Source organism: Pituophis catenifer, unplaced genomic scaffold, assembly GCF_029215685.1.
Source record: "Pituophis catenifer annectens isolate HBS135680 unplaced genomic scaffold, rPitCat1.0.hap2 SCAF_3, whole genome shotgun sequence".
NCBI classification, from domain to species: domain Eukaryota; kingdom Metazoa; phylum Chordata; class Lepidosauria; order Squamata; family Colubridae; genus Pituophis; species Pituophis catenifer.
Genome location: NW_027256883.1, coordinates 26,904,319 through 26,919,773, shown reverse-complemented (window position 1 = coordinate 26,919,773; position 15,455 = coordinate 26,904,319).

The following is a 15,455-nucleotide window of genomic DNA, read 5'->3' as shown; positions in this document are numbered from 1 at the left end:
CAACATTCAGAGGCAAAGATTTCTAATAAGAATTAAAGAATCTTTGCTCATGAATATGTTCTACCACCACTGTGTAATAGTGTGTGTGTGTGTGTATGTGGGGTGAAACAATAAAGTGTTGGTGAAACAATAAAACAACAGATGTTTGGCAAGTCCTGTAGAGCAGAAAATTGCCTGGATCTTAAGTTCTTGATACTCCACACTTCATGTAATCCCCATAAGATAGGAGGGTCAGCCTCCAAGGATGCATTGATATATTTTCAGATTGAAAATCAGAGTGAAGAATTGAAGAAATGACCAGTCACAACCATAGAGAAAGTAACTTTTGAATAGCAGTTATTGAAAGCAAGCCACCTATTGCCAGTTCCCATACTTTACCTGTCAGGCAAATATAATTTGCAAATAGTGGTCAGGATAACCACTTATCAACTAGTTTATTTATTATTTTATTATTTACATTATGCCCTTTAGGCATGGCTTCCATAAGCTTCTTTTCTGTGGACAATGTGAGACACTCTGTATGGTTTTCCAAAATTTGTCTTTGCATATTGGTTGCAAAAAAAAATTCAAGTTTGGGGATATTAAGTATTTTCATGGCCTCTAATTCACAGGATACTCTTTTACTTTTTCTTGGCAAAGAGACATATTTCCAAAGCACTGAGTTTTAGTCCCTTACCACTTTTATTTCCTTCAAAAGACATAAACTGCAAATGATAGGGTCCTTTTAGTGACCGAGAAGTATATCTTTGAGGGCAGTAAATGAATAAATGAATATGGGTGGGTGATATACATTGCATATGTAGCCAGGATGGAAATGTAGTTATAAGAGTTGAGTTCTTTTCTTCCTTTGTGGAGGATTAAGTTTAGATGATAAACTTTTTTTCATGTTCTTTCCCACATTTTTGCTCCAGACATATGGGGCCATCATCCAAGGGTATAGGCAGGATTCAATGCATGCTCTTGCTTAAAATAAAACTCAGCATTATGGTGAAATTAGATGCTGCTAAATATAATCATGGTTAGATGGTTTTATAGCATTATGATTCTTCACTTTTTCATTTCCTTCAAAATATTTATGACTTGGTTCCCTGGCTGGCTGCAGATATTTTTCATGCCATCTGCCAGATGTTATGATCCACATAACTTTTTTTTTTTTAACAAATCTAGATATATATTTAGCATTCAATGCATAAATATAAATATTTTAACTTTAAGAAATGGGAAGCCCTGGCATACAACAAACACAGATTCCAGTTTTCAGCATGTTTTTAAATTCCCAACATGGTTATGGTCCCTGATGCTTTCTTAGAAGGCAATTTGGTGTCTGCCTGAAGCTTTGAACTACATCTCTTGTTCTTCTATTTCTAGTTTTATTGTTATTGGTTTTACACTGTTTTGTTGGATGTAAGCTATTCAGAGTTGTTTCCAAATAGGTGGCGATAGAAATATTTTAAATAAATAAATTAGTCCCTTATCATTGCTGGTCTTCGTTCAACAAATGAAATACAACGCTAAATTGCCTGTTTTGAATTTTGTTTGGAAAAATCGATTGCCTTGCCTGGAAAAAGAATAAAATGGCAGAATTTGTACAGAGCATCCTGCAAATGCTTAAGTCACATTCTGGCAAAATAAGTGGCCAATTCTTTTGTGAATGGGTTAGCCCCCACAGTGTAATCATTTTGTGAGAGTCCCCACAACAGTCCAAAATTCCAAATATAGTCACCAGCCCAAAATCTGGAGGATTTTGTTTTCTAGTTTTCTTTAACTTGAAGATTAAAACAAGTGTTGTGGGGAGGGAGAGAGAGAGGGAGGGAGGGAGGGAGGGAGGGAGGGAGAGAGAGAGAGAGAGAGAGAGAGAGAGAGAGAGAGAGAGAGAGAGAGAGAGAGAGATTAAAATGGTGTCTTCCATCTTCAGAAAGCAATGCGTATTCTATGAGTTTATTTGTTTCCAGCTCAGCCACAGCTGAATGCCTGAATGCAAGGTGTTTACTGTTGCTAACAGATGGAATGGCTGCTTGGAATGTTTAATTCATAGCAGAACACACAGCTCTTGCCCTGCGCAACTCAGCTCTTATCCAATGATGATGATATAAATAAACAAAGAAATATTCAGAGAAAACAAATCACCAGTCCATCAAAATGCCTGATAAATTAGTTCAACAGTCTGGACTACAGACATATCCAATGAATCATCATCTTCACCCAGAGTAAATAAATTCAGATTAAGCCAAACTTGATTGAACCCTGCTGAAGTTTGGCACTGTGAGCTGAATGGATCAGTCTGAAATCTTACATTAGGAACACATAATCTCGTAAGATTTATGACTGTTATTGCTCACCACATATGTTTCTAAGTTACTGTTTACTGTGTTAAGAATGGGATGCTCAGAGTTTATGAAGTTTCTCCAGTTGTTATATACTTTAATCTCTTTAAAAGCATCTGTACTTTGCTTAAACTCACACACTTCTGGAGGTAAAAAGGAAATTTTAACCTTTGTCACATTTTTTTATTCCCATCTTCCTGTTCTCGTATCCCTGGCTTTTAAGCTGCAAGACCTTTTGGATCAGAATTCTTGTCAACAGTATTGTTTGTTTTGTCTTGTTTTTAGCAGTGAAAATATGCAATTTAAAGGATGCAGTTTAGACCTGCAGCTCTTTGGGGTCTCATTTCTAATAGCCAGTTTCAAAAATGTGTAGAAGTTACTCATTATACGTAGACATCGAAGATTCCTGACCAAATCTAGTGTGAAAAAAAAATCATGACATTTCAAACTTGTCCCTGAAATTAAAAAAAGACAATAAATTTTGCAAAGGTCAGAAAACCTTCCTAGAAAAGGCACAGAAAGCAAGTAATATTGTTTTCCTTACCTTATGTCCAGAAAGTCTTCTGGTTTTTTTTAAAAAAAATTAAAAAATATTTTTATATATAAATATATAAATATTTTTAAGCAATTCACTGGCTTAAATTGAGAATTACAGTAATTTTTTATTGTTTTATTTTTAAGATAGAACTTCCCAAATACAGCCCAACTTGTTGGAGCGCAACTGCTAAAATCCATCAACGATAATATAAAATGGTCTTCCTTCTCACCCTTGTTTCCTATTCACCACTATCTATTATTGGGTTTTCCACCTTTCCTAGATCCAGGGAGGCATCCAAAATAGGATCACTTCATGTCATTATTATACTTATGATTCCATACAGGAATCCATGGGAAAGTGAAAGGTGCATGTTACTCTCCAGTCAATGGAGATGATAAATCAGCCAGAATTGATTGTGGTACAGTATTAAATTTTATGACCAGGGCTAGGAAAATAGAGGAAAGCTCATTATCTTTGCAAATGTTTCTATTCTTGCAAACCATACCTGTTTCCAACACATCCATACAATAATCCTCATTTAACTACCATAATTAATCCTTTTGTAATTTTGAGGGTCACATACCACACTGTAACTTTACCATTTTCCAACATTCTCACAGAGTTTATGACTTCCTTTTTAACTATTCTTAGGGCATTTTTAGCATTCATTTTTATATTAAGATTTGAATCTAGTGCAACTTAATTTGAGGGTCACATAATACAACAAATAAATCTATCAAATCATGGTTTGTTTAACCATGCTTTACTGTATTGGTAAAGCACAATTTACACAATTGGTCCACGCAAGCTAGTAAACCCATTAACTATGATTGTAAACTATTATGGCTGGGTTCACACAACATACTTAGCTAGAATTAGCTAAATGGATAAAATAACCAACTTATTGGGCTTAGTAAAGTGTATGAATCACCTACCCTGGTTCCAGTTATCCATGAAAATTAAATATTATCCAATGTTAAAAAGATTCAACTGTAAAATGCAATAGTTTCCTTTATAATTTGCTTAAGCTGATGCCAAGTATATGACTCAAATCCCCAGGCAGAAAATGATCTTGATATTTAAGAAGGCTATAAAATGTAAGTAGCTTAATTGTAACCTTCCATGATTTCTCTAACTATGTCTTTTCATTCTTTGTTTCCGTATGATAATTCTCATTTTGCTGCTTGGAAAGATCTTTGAGGACTCAAGTCTCAGCATCTCATAAATTTGCAACCAGGTTGCAACCCTGTCTCCAGTTAAGAATAGAGCAAACCCATTTCCGAAAATAAAAAAAAAATCACTGAGTTATTTAAGATGCATGATCTCATCCTTTAAACGTGGGCAACAGGTCCAATAATAATTCTTTGAAAACATCTCATCCCATTCTTATCTACATAAATATCCCATTTGTATTCACCTATTGAAGTAAACGTGTGGTTATAAATAGAGAAAGAAAAACAACTTCCAACTAGAGTGCTTACAGTAAGACTGTTTTTATACTTTTTCAGGAGGATTAAATTTCACTTACACAATTTAATCTTATGTTGTTCTGATAAAAGAAGATGTTCCAGTTCTTCCTTCTAAATATCCTTTTAGGTGTAGAGAGAGATTTTGCCCTTGCTGTTCTTATAAGATTGGGGAATTCTACTGCAGTGTTTAGTTGTCACACTAGAGTGTCACACACACATGCGCAGGGCGGGGCGCATAGAATTATGGGTGTGGGCACACACGTGCGCGACCCCCCCATGCTCCCCCCGCTTTTAGCACGCGATGACAAAAAGGTTAGCCATCACTGATATAGTCCTATCTATCTATCTATCTATCTATCTATCATCTATCTATTATATTATTTTTATAGATAATATAAAAATGTTCAGATCGCGAACATACTTACTACTCTTTCCTCCTCCTATTTCTCCACAACAACAACCCTGTGAGGTGGGTTGGGCTAAGAGAGTGATTGTGTCAGATCCGCCATGCTTTTTGGTGTCCTGCCATTATGCTATGGGGGGGGCGGTGGCGCTGGTGCTGGTGCTGGCGTGCTTGGGATTTTTCTGCTTATGCTGTTCGCTTAACTTGTCCTCTTGCTATGAAGCTTTAAGGTTCTGCCTGACTTTACCACATACAGTTTCTCTCAATAAAAGTTATTTTGATTCAACTCAATGGATTCAAGAGTATTGTTTTCCTGAGGGTGTTGGCTAGGACAGGTCTGACAGATTGACCCAAAATCACCCAGCTGACTTTCATGTCTAAAGTGGAACTAGAAGTCACAGCCCTGATGAGTTCTAGCCTAGTGCCTTAACCACCAGACCAAACTGGTATAATAATGAATAATAATATAATAAATCAGTGGTGAAATCCAATTTTTTTTACTACCGGTTCTGTGGGCGTGGCTTGGTGGGTGTGGCAGGAGAAGGATACTGCAAAATCCCCATTCCTTCCCCACTCCTGGGGGAACGATATTGCAAAATCTCCATTCCCACCCCACTCTGGGGCCAGCCAGAGGTGGTATTTGCCGGTTCTCTGAACTGCTCAACATTTCCACTACTGGTTCTCCAGAACCTGTCAGAACCTGCAGGATTTCACCCCTGTAATAAATACATTGTGAATATTTTTTTTCAATGAGTAGGTTAGGCGTATGAATCAATGCAGCCATGCTGAAATATAATGCTATGCAGATTTCCAGGAAAGTCTTCTTGTAAGACTCAGTCGGTCTTTGTTCCTGGCAAGTGTGATTAGGACTTTAAGGCCATAATATGCTTTCTCAAGGCCTTTTTTAGGGAAGCAGCACTGAGATCGATTAATGGTATGAATGGGGGAACAGGCTTACTGAGTACTGCAGCCTTGATTATTTAGAATGAACAGACAGATAATGTTTTTTCTCCAACAGAGCCAATCAAATCAAACCCAACTTAACCCCCCTTTTTTACTAAGCCAATAACTATAATGGACAATGGAGAAAAATTACAATCACATAAGAAACAGTGCAAAGCTTAGCACATTGTAAGCCTCCCTGAGTCTCCGGAGAAGGGCGGCATATAAATCAAATTAAAAAAAAAAAAGCAAGTGAAGGAATATACGAAGAATGATTATTCTGTTCTAAGCACTCTCCAAGTCTTAAAACGTCACTGACTTGGAGGCAATGTTACTGGAATGGAAATGGGGTGCATTTCAGGAGAAAAAAAAATATTTCTTGAGTCACGAGAATGCCCCACAATGTTGTTGTTCTTTTTAGCAAGATTGCCAAAGTATTGTATTTTTTTCCCTCAGGAGAACATACGTTTCAAACACTAAAATGTCATCTTGTCCCGCTACCCATATTGAAGAGTGTCAGGCAAAACCTCTCAGCTGTTCTTTTATGTTGATGTTTACTCCTGGTATTGCAACTAATTGCTATGAAATCTATAAAAAGAGGGAGAAGGAAAAGGTGAAACGGAATAAAGGTAGACATGGGCAACACATTCAATACCTTTTTCCATTTTTTAAACAATGTGATTAAGCTGCAAAGAAAGAATAGATAACGGGATAACACAGGGATGCACAGGTGACATCAGGTTGAGCTTTACCTGCACTGTCAGGCTGCCATTTTGACTGTTGTTCCCGTATCCGGTGCACCTCCAATAAGGCAATAGAAGGTCTTGGAAATGCTCCTCCTGAAATCAGAAACCATCGGTGCACCTGGCTAACTCACAAGAGCCTCAGATAATGCTGTGCAAACAGCCAGAGATCCTTTTACTAAATTTCTTATAGGCATTATTTACATTACACATTAACAGTCGTTTCCCCCCTAAACACATGCAAGGCGTGCGTTGCAGCCAAGCTAATTGGTATTTATAAAGCTCTTTCAAGATCATGAGCTGGGAACCACCAGCATTTTGATTTGCTTCAAGACCACCTGCATAGAAAAAGAGATGCTTTCCTTTGAATGCTGCCTGGTCCGATGCAGCCGCCGATCTGATAGCACTCCGGGAAACTCATGGAACAGATGTGGCTGTCACTTTTAATTTTTATTTCTCTAGAAACACAGAAGGCAAGGAACGCCTTGAGGTGGAGCAAAAACAAAGCAAAACAGGACAAAAAAAAAAATCCCAAATGAAGCCCAGAAAATGGGAGAGCAAAAGAAAGGCCATTGTTTCTATTCCTGCCATTTGAAAGGGGTACAATCTATGTGTCAGGGATGGCTGACTCTTTCCTAGAAATGCAAAAGAGCTGGATTTGGCATTCCCACCCCTCATACTGAGCAGTTATATTATATGACGCGCCCTTTCATCTTTGTCGTCCTATTCTTGCATCTGGAAAGAGTACTACAGAATGAGCAAACTGAATATGCCACAGAGAGATGCTTTCATTCTTTCCTCTCTCCCTGCTCCATAATTATCTGCTTGCATTTTTGCAAAGAAGGATTCTTCTTTGCATCTTTTATCACTATGTACATTCGCAGCAATATTTTAAAAAATCATTTTTTAACCATACATCTGCGACATCTTTCTCCAGTTGGAACCGTTCTCAGCTTTTCCATTTAAAAGCAAGCACAAACGCACAGATTTCTAGCATTGGGATTGCAAAGAAGAACTTCAAAGGAAAAAAAGGGGGATAGGCATTCATCTGCCACTCAGCATCTTTAAGCCCTTAAGAAGAAAACGTACATGTCAATATATGCTGAATAAGCCTAAATGGTTGAGTCCACAGACCATATTAACCTAGGAATCATGATTTGGATACCCCAGTGACCAGTTCAAAACAACTAAGCTAAATTCTATGCCACAAAACCCAAAATTATGGTAAATTCCATGATGATTCAGATTTTTACCCCATTTCTACTTAAGGATTTGGTTATCTTTTGGACTATCTATCCCCAGTTATTTCTGCCTTGCCCAATATGATTGGGGAGGGTGGGTGACTCCAAGTACCCTTAATTCAATGCCATCATCTCATGGAACCAAGGAGGTGTGTCTTCTCTATCACTGCTTCTGCTCTCTGGAATAGGTGGTTCAGTGGCTAAGACGCTGAACTTGTCGATCGAAAGGTCGGCAGTTCAACGGTTTGAATCCCTAGTGCCACGTAACAGGGTGAGCTGAGCTCCCGTTACTTATCCCAGCTTTTGTCAACCTAGCAGTTCGAAAGCACATAAAAAATGCAAGTAGAAAAATAGGGACCACCTTTGGTGGGAAAGTAACAGCGTTCTGGGCGCCTTTGGTGTTTAGTCATGTTGGCCACATGACCACAGAGACGTCTTCGGACAGCGCTGGCTCTTCGGCTTTGAAACGGAGATGAGCACCGGCCCCTAGAGTCAGGAAGGACATATGTGCGAGGGATACCTTTAGAGATACATATGGCAGCCATTCTTCTGGGATTCCAGAAAGCCCTTGTGACCTGGCTCTGTTCCTTAACCTGGGGTAGTATGTTTATGGTCCCCCAAACATATATTATACATGTTTTTGTATAATAATGTGTTAAACTGCCCATCCATTTGGAGTGGGCAGTCATAAACAAATTTAAGTTGTCATCATCATCATCATCTTTATCATCAGGTGACAGCAGTAATTCCCACCCTTCGCTCTCATCCTCTTGGCTCTTCCCTTACTTTGTCCTTAGCCTAGGAGCTAAACATGATTCATGTGCATGTTATATTGGGATAAAGGTAGTATTTTCTCTCTTTCTAATTCTGACATCCAGATATCTTTTATCTGTGCAAATTTCATTATGCTTCGCCACCCATTACTCTGGAGGTGTAATAAAATAAACAATAGTGGATGTGATCAGAGATGTGTTTTGGAAGTATTGAGAGATGCTGTTTGGCCCCTGTTTCTGACACAGCTTTCTTTTCCAGCATCCAACAAAGAGGAGAACAGACCTCTGCTCTTTCATTTCTTTGTCCATTTATTCACTTCCTTCACCCCAAATGAAAAAATTAAAGAATTGTTGATTGTCCTGCAGCTCGTCAGTTTTAATTGCCCTCTTCTATGAAACCTAATCAGTTATACCCTCTGACATACTGGAATGACTTCTGTCTTGGTGTCTTCACATATTTTTTCTCTTTTTCAAAATATTATTTTAACTTGGGAGATGCCTTGATGAGATATGGGAGAAGGGGGAAAGGGGTAGACTCATTTAGGCAACCTCCTGAAGACAGCTAGTGCTTGATGGTAGATTTTTCTCTCCATAGCTGGTGGCAGACTAGAAGGTGAGAGAAGCCAAATCAGAGAGGAGCAAATCAGTGGTGGGTTTCAAAAAATTTTGAAATTTTTTTGAAAAAGTTTTTTGAAAATTTTTTCAAAATTTTTTCAAAATTTTTTTTGAAAGTTTTTTGAAATTTTTTTCAAATTTTTTTTGAAAATTTTTGTGGCTTGATGGGCGTGGCATGGCTTGGTGGGTGTGGCTTCGTGGATGTAGCAGGGAAGGATACTGTAAAATCTCCATTCCCACCCCACTCCAGGGAAAGGTTACTGCAAAATCCCCATTCCCTCCCGATCAGCTGGGACTTGGGAGACAGAGAATAGATGGGGGCGGGGCCAGTCAGAATTTTTACTACCGTTCTCCAAACTACTCAAAATTTCTGCTTCCGGTTCTCCAGAACTGGTCAGAACCTGCTGAAACCCACCTCTGGAGCAAACCAATCATCTTGCCTTATAACAAATAGCCTACTTGCTATTTAGAACAACCCTGGTGGTCAGTGACATGGAACAGGGGCAATAGAGACAAGATGCTGCAATGGTATTAATTTGTGAAGACCCCAGGATGGGTGGCTATCATTCTGCCACAATAGTGTTGAGAAGGTCTTAATGAATTTTATGAATGCAGTTGCTATCTTAGTAGTTCCTTGGCCCCAAAACACAGCATAATCCAGAGGTTTAAAGGAAAGATCTAATTAACAGTGAAATATATTTTTTTTAAAAAAAGAATCATTATAGATGCCCTGGCCATATTCAAACAAACATCTTTTGAAGTTTTAAACATATATTCAGGCAGAAGCTCTGCCAAAGGGTCCGAAGAGGGTGTGTTTTTTCAAAAAAATTAATTATCGGTAGACCTCCTGTTGCGAGACGTGGTAAAGCCGAGCAGGAGGAATACATTCTGAGATCAAACAAGCTGAGGAAATGAAGACAGCCGTGTGGTTTGTAGAATGAACGTGTTTCAAATTTATGGCTTTCGATAATATGGTAATTGGATGCTTGCACCATGCCTCAGTGGGATGCTGTGTGTATTAAGGAAAACACATGAAGGTTTAAGGCACAATGGCTTTGTGGAAGGCTGCAGTATAAAATCGGTGTCTGGAGTTGTCCTTATTGTCTTCCTGCTAAGTTTGCATTTCTATAGCAACAGCATGCTTGCATTAGCCTGACACTTTCCCTGTTTCCCAAAGAGAGTGTAAGGAAGATGCAGCAACAAAAACGATTTGTTACCTTAAGGATGAGTTGGAATCAACAGAATAGCACTGAAGCTTAAGGAGGCATTTATTGCAAAGCTTACAGTTGACCAAGCTTTGCTGCCTTGGCCAACCTGGTGGTCTCTATCTGAGTTGGATTACATCACTGGTTAAAGCATACAAACCATACAGAATTTTGGATACAAGTAGTTCTCGACTTACAACCATTCTTTTAGTAATCATGCAAAGTTACAATAGCATTGAAAAAAGTCACTTATGACCAGTCCTTGCTCTTACAACCATTGCTGTGGTACTTGTCTTATGAAACATTATCCCCTGAACTCCAACCCTCTCAAACTTTAAGAAGGCCCTGAAAACATGGCTCTGGCACTATGTGTGTAGTCTATCAATGGGGAAAAGCTTTTACAGTGGCTGTATTAATTCGATGTAGAATAATTTTTTACTGTTGATCATGATTTTTTTTAAAAAAATTGATTTTGTTTTTCACATCTTTTCCCACAGGTTCTCCGTAAGCCAAGCAGGTATTTGATATGAGCCTACTGGGAAAGGCCACTCAGAGATAATTTCTTGAAGGGTCTGGGTTGCCTCACAATGCCAACCACAAACCAGGCCCTCAGTCAGTCCAGGTTGTCAGGGAACTCTCAAGTACTTCCCAAACTTCCAGATTCATAAGGCCCTTAGGGCAGACCATATGGGTGGCAACCAAACAGCACATGGATCAGGATGGATAGGTGATAATGGTCTCCCAAATTCGGAGCATGTAGTAATTGCTCTCAGAAAAAGACATGATCCAAAGTGTGTCTTCATTTGTGGGTCAGACCTGAGATCACCTGACACAAGCCATGGTTGTCATGGAGGCCATTGTTGGAAGAAATGTCCATCTGGGTTCAGTTCCAAGTAGGGAGAAAGACACTGGAAACATGGAGACTGTTTGGAAAGATGGTTTAATGGTGGACAGGACCACATGGGGTTTTTGGATCTTGACCAAAAAAAAAAAACACATAGAGTGGAGAGAGGGATATATTTATACACTCTCTTGGGCCCTGCCTCAGAGTTTCCTGTTCCTGTACAAGAAATGTATCCCATTGGCTGTCAGACTCCCAGGGGATGGGGGTTTAAGCTAACTTTGTAGGCTGTCTGTGTCCCAGGCCTGATTGAATCTTGCTGGGTGATGATGTAATGAAGGGGCTTTGGGCAATTCCTATTATGGCTTAATGGCTTTGTCCTGGTTTGGATCTTGAGTGAGGGCTAATCCTATCATGTTCTGAGAGCCATGTCTTTTGTATTGTAGATAAGATGGCCCAGCCCTTTGTCTTGTAAATAACCAAAATATCTGCTGGGGGCAGGGAGCTGGGGCTGAGTTTCTGATTTAAGATTTCTATTTCTCTTTTAGGGAACATTTTCTGCCTTTTTAATATTTCCTATGTAGGAAGTTAGCACCCACCCCTTTCCTGGAAGAATGAGATATTTTAGGAAATATTAAAAAGGCAGAATATTGTGTTCCCTGGTTGAGAAATAGAGAAACATATTTTAAAGACAAAGCAACTCCCACCTTCCTGCCCCGTCCCTTTGTTAGTGGGCCAGAGGCAGAAACTCAATCTTTGACAATAGGACCCATCTGCAACACAATAGCAACAGAAACTAACACAATGGGACCCATCTAGGACAGAAACTCACCACATGGCACCCGGGAAGATTATATCAACCAGCAAGGCTAGCTAAGACCCCCACCCCCTGGGAGTCTGACAACCAATCAGGATACTCTTTCGGGGCCCCAGGAAGTTCAAAGCCAGAGAAAGCATAAAACCCGGGGACTCGCTGTATCTCGCCCCTTTTCTGTTCAGGAACTCAAACCATGTGATCCTGTCCACCATTAAACCATCTTTCCAAGCAGTCTCCATGTTTCCAGTGTCTTTTTCCCCACTTGGAGCTGAACCCAGAAGGATATTTCTTCCTACACCTAGAATATTTCATTTTTCTAGGAGAGGGGTGGGTGCTAACTTCCTACACCATGAACTCCTGAATCTGGCATCTACAATATCATGGTTGATATCTCCGTACACTAGAAGATGGGGAGTCTCTATCATCAGTCCACAAACAGATTCAGAAGTCCAAGGAGAGACCCTCCTAGGTAACAAGACAGCCAGTGAGTGCACCTACAGGATCCCTACTGTATCATTATTTTATATCTTTACATTATCTGTATAATATAAAATCACACATACCCAACCCCTGAAGGAAGAAAAACTTTTGGTGCTCTCAGAGCTTGGTTATTTTTTTGCAGTTGTTTCATTACCCAAACTAGGTAACATCATCAGTGCTAGTCCCATTTCAACTCTGAGCTACAGATATTTTCCTTTATTGGAAGGAAAAGCCTGATCACAGATAAGGTATCCTAATAGATCAATGTCACCTCCACACTTAAGCCCTGTCCTCAAGGCTGATGCAGAACTCAAAAGCCAGCAGAGCAGATTTCAGAGACAATGATATTGCCACCCTCACCCAATCAGGTCTCTGTAATACATGCCAAGTCTGAGCTCTTGTTACTATCAAATCATGAATGGACACGGTCATATTGTAGATTGAATATCACAATTGCAGCTGCTGGCTTTAAAACACAATTGAAGAATGGTGATTTTGCAGCTTCATAGCAGGTGGTCAGATTTCTTGCCTTTTAAAAAAAAATGCATGCACATAAACACACCCAAATGCACAGTTATCCTCTTTGCATGACATTACTGATTAAATCATCTTGTTCCGTAGTCACTTGACTAGTGGTGGGTTGCTCCTGGTTCGGCCCAGTTCGGCCGAGCTGGTAGAAGTGACACTATTACATCACCGAACTGGTTCTCTTTCTTCGGGAGCTGGGCCCTCCCGCCCACCCCTGCATTATTCCGACCTTATATTTCTTCTTTTTCGCCCAGCTGAGCGGTGCGGCAGAGCGGATTGCCCAAAGAGGTGAAGCGCATGCACAAAGAGAACCGGTAGTAAAGCCCGTTAGAACCCACCCCTGCACTTGACCTATCATTGTGCTGCAAGTACAGGATCCGGGATAATTAGACCATTATTCAGGAGCCCAAAACTTTCTAGCTGGAAGGCGTCTCTTCTTTTCCAACTCCTAATCAAAGTAATTCCCTGTTTTAAAACATCCCCAATATTTAAACATAAACACACCTCCTGTTAAACATAGTCAGAAATCCAGAGTCAATCAATCTTGCCAAGAATGTGCAACTTTTTCAGGTCAGTAGTAGATCTTTGAGTGGTATACCCAATATCTATATTCAAGTTCATCAGTAAATGCAGCCTGGACAAAAAGAACAAGAACAAAACAGAAATTTGATTTAATTTATTTTCATGTACTGTATATTTAATTAATTGTGAAGTAATTGAATATTCTTCTAATATGATTGACAATTTCTTCCTTCTATTATTCAAAAACATAGAATTAGGGCCATTTGGAGAGAAGTGTTAGAGATCACACCCAAGAGATGCAGCCCTAAGCCTCGGGCTGGCTATCCCTGGTATGAACAATGTACATACTCAATCAACATATACACACCCTTTTTTATATGTGTCCACTCAATACAGAGTATCTAACTACCTGCTCCATAAATCAGCCAGGTTTAATCTAGCTGACTCCAAGGCAATAAACATTTAAAAGATGGCTTGCTCCCTGGAAGCCTGAGCCAGCAACCACACAGCAGGAAGCTGCCCTGCCCTTTGGGGTCAAATGCCTTTTTGAGCTGACTCCAACCTCTGTGGATTAATTAGGCTATAATAATCTCCTCTATCACACTTCCTGATTTTTCCATCATTAATTCAAATTATCTCACTTTGGACTGAAATAGACTGAAACATGAAAATAAACCTGTCACATTCACAACATGCAATTAAGACATTTCTAGGCAAAGAAAAGAAAAGAGAAGAGAAGAAGAGAAGAGAAGAAAAGAAAAGAAAAGAAAAGAAAAAGTCTTTCTGTTACTTAACACTCTTTTGAATTTGGAGACTGATGCTTATTTTACAAATATGAAGAGAAAATTAGGAATCAGCTCAGTTATTTTGCCTGGAGTGAAGGGTGTAAATTAGCATAGGTATTTTTGTCACAGCTAGGGAGAACAAGCTGCATATCTCAACAGTTTTTCATCCATCTTGACTGCAGTTTTTTTTACAGGGACTATTAAGCACTGTTAATAACTTGGGCATTCCTGATGTATTGGATTCTGACCTCCATGATCCCCAGCATCGTGGCCTTTGGATCACAGAAGCTGAAATATGATATGATAGTACATATGAAGTGCATCAGAATAGGAAGACTGTATTTCCCGAAAAAGAACAGTAAATTAGATTTGTTAGAAAAGCTTTCACTGATCATAAACTTCTTGGTTATAGCGGTCAGTCTTCTTTGCTGAAACAATGTTATTGTACCTTATGCTCCACTGATTGTATTTATTAGCTCTGCAAGGTAATCCAGATAAGAAGCACCACTTCAAGGAGAAAGATTGGGGGAGGTGTAAAAAGAGGGATTGGTTTAGAGTCATTAGGTAGCAACAAAGAACTAAAGCCAGCTGTTCTTGGCTGTCATTGAACCTTATCTAGCTCTAACCAAGTGCTGACCATTAGTTGAGAAGATTCCTGTTCATAGGCTTTTAGCAATAAATCAGTTAAATTGAACCTTCACATGTGGACCTGGTTTTTTCGTGCCTGAGACCACCAAGAGTAGTAGCTCTATCTTTACATAGATCAACAGAATTCTCCAAGCCTGAAAGTATTTCTCTTGTTGTTTCTTTTTTACTCTCTGGAAAACTAGGGAGGCTTTCTTCTAAAATATTTCCCATGCCCTCCTTCTGTGGGCTGAGAAATTTTTTTACATATGGGTTGCCCAGTCTGCAGCTTCCCAAGATCCTCCTACCATTGCAATGCTGGTTTTTTGACAGTGCATAAAAAGGCAAAGTTAGCCTGATTCTATTGTTTATAGTCCACAAGCCTGAAATGAGTCTATAGACAAGATGCCTTCCATACATTTCTCAAAGACTTTGGTTGAGATTCCTACAACCTCCAGATTGTAAGCAAATCAGCAGTTCTTTATCAACATAAATACTAAAGAGGTGGGACTTTAGTTTTCAACAATTACTGTCTTTTTTTAAAGAAATATTTTTATTGTTTACATATAAATATATTTAATACAGTGTAATTGAAGTGCCAGGAT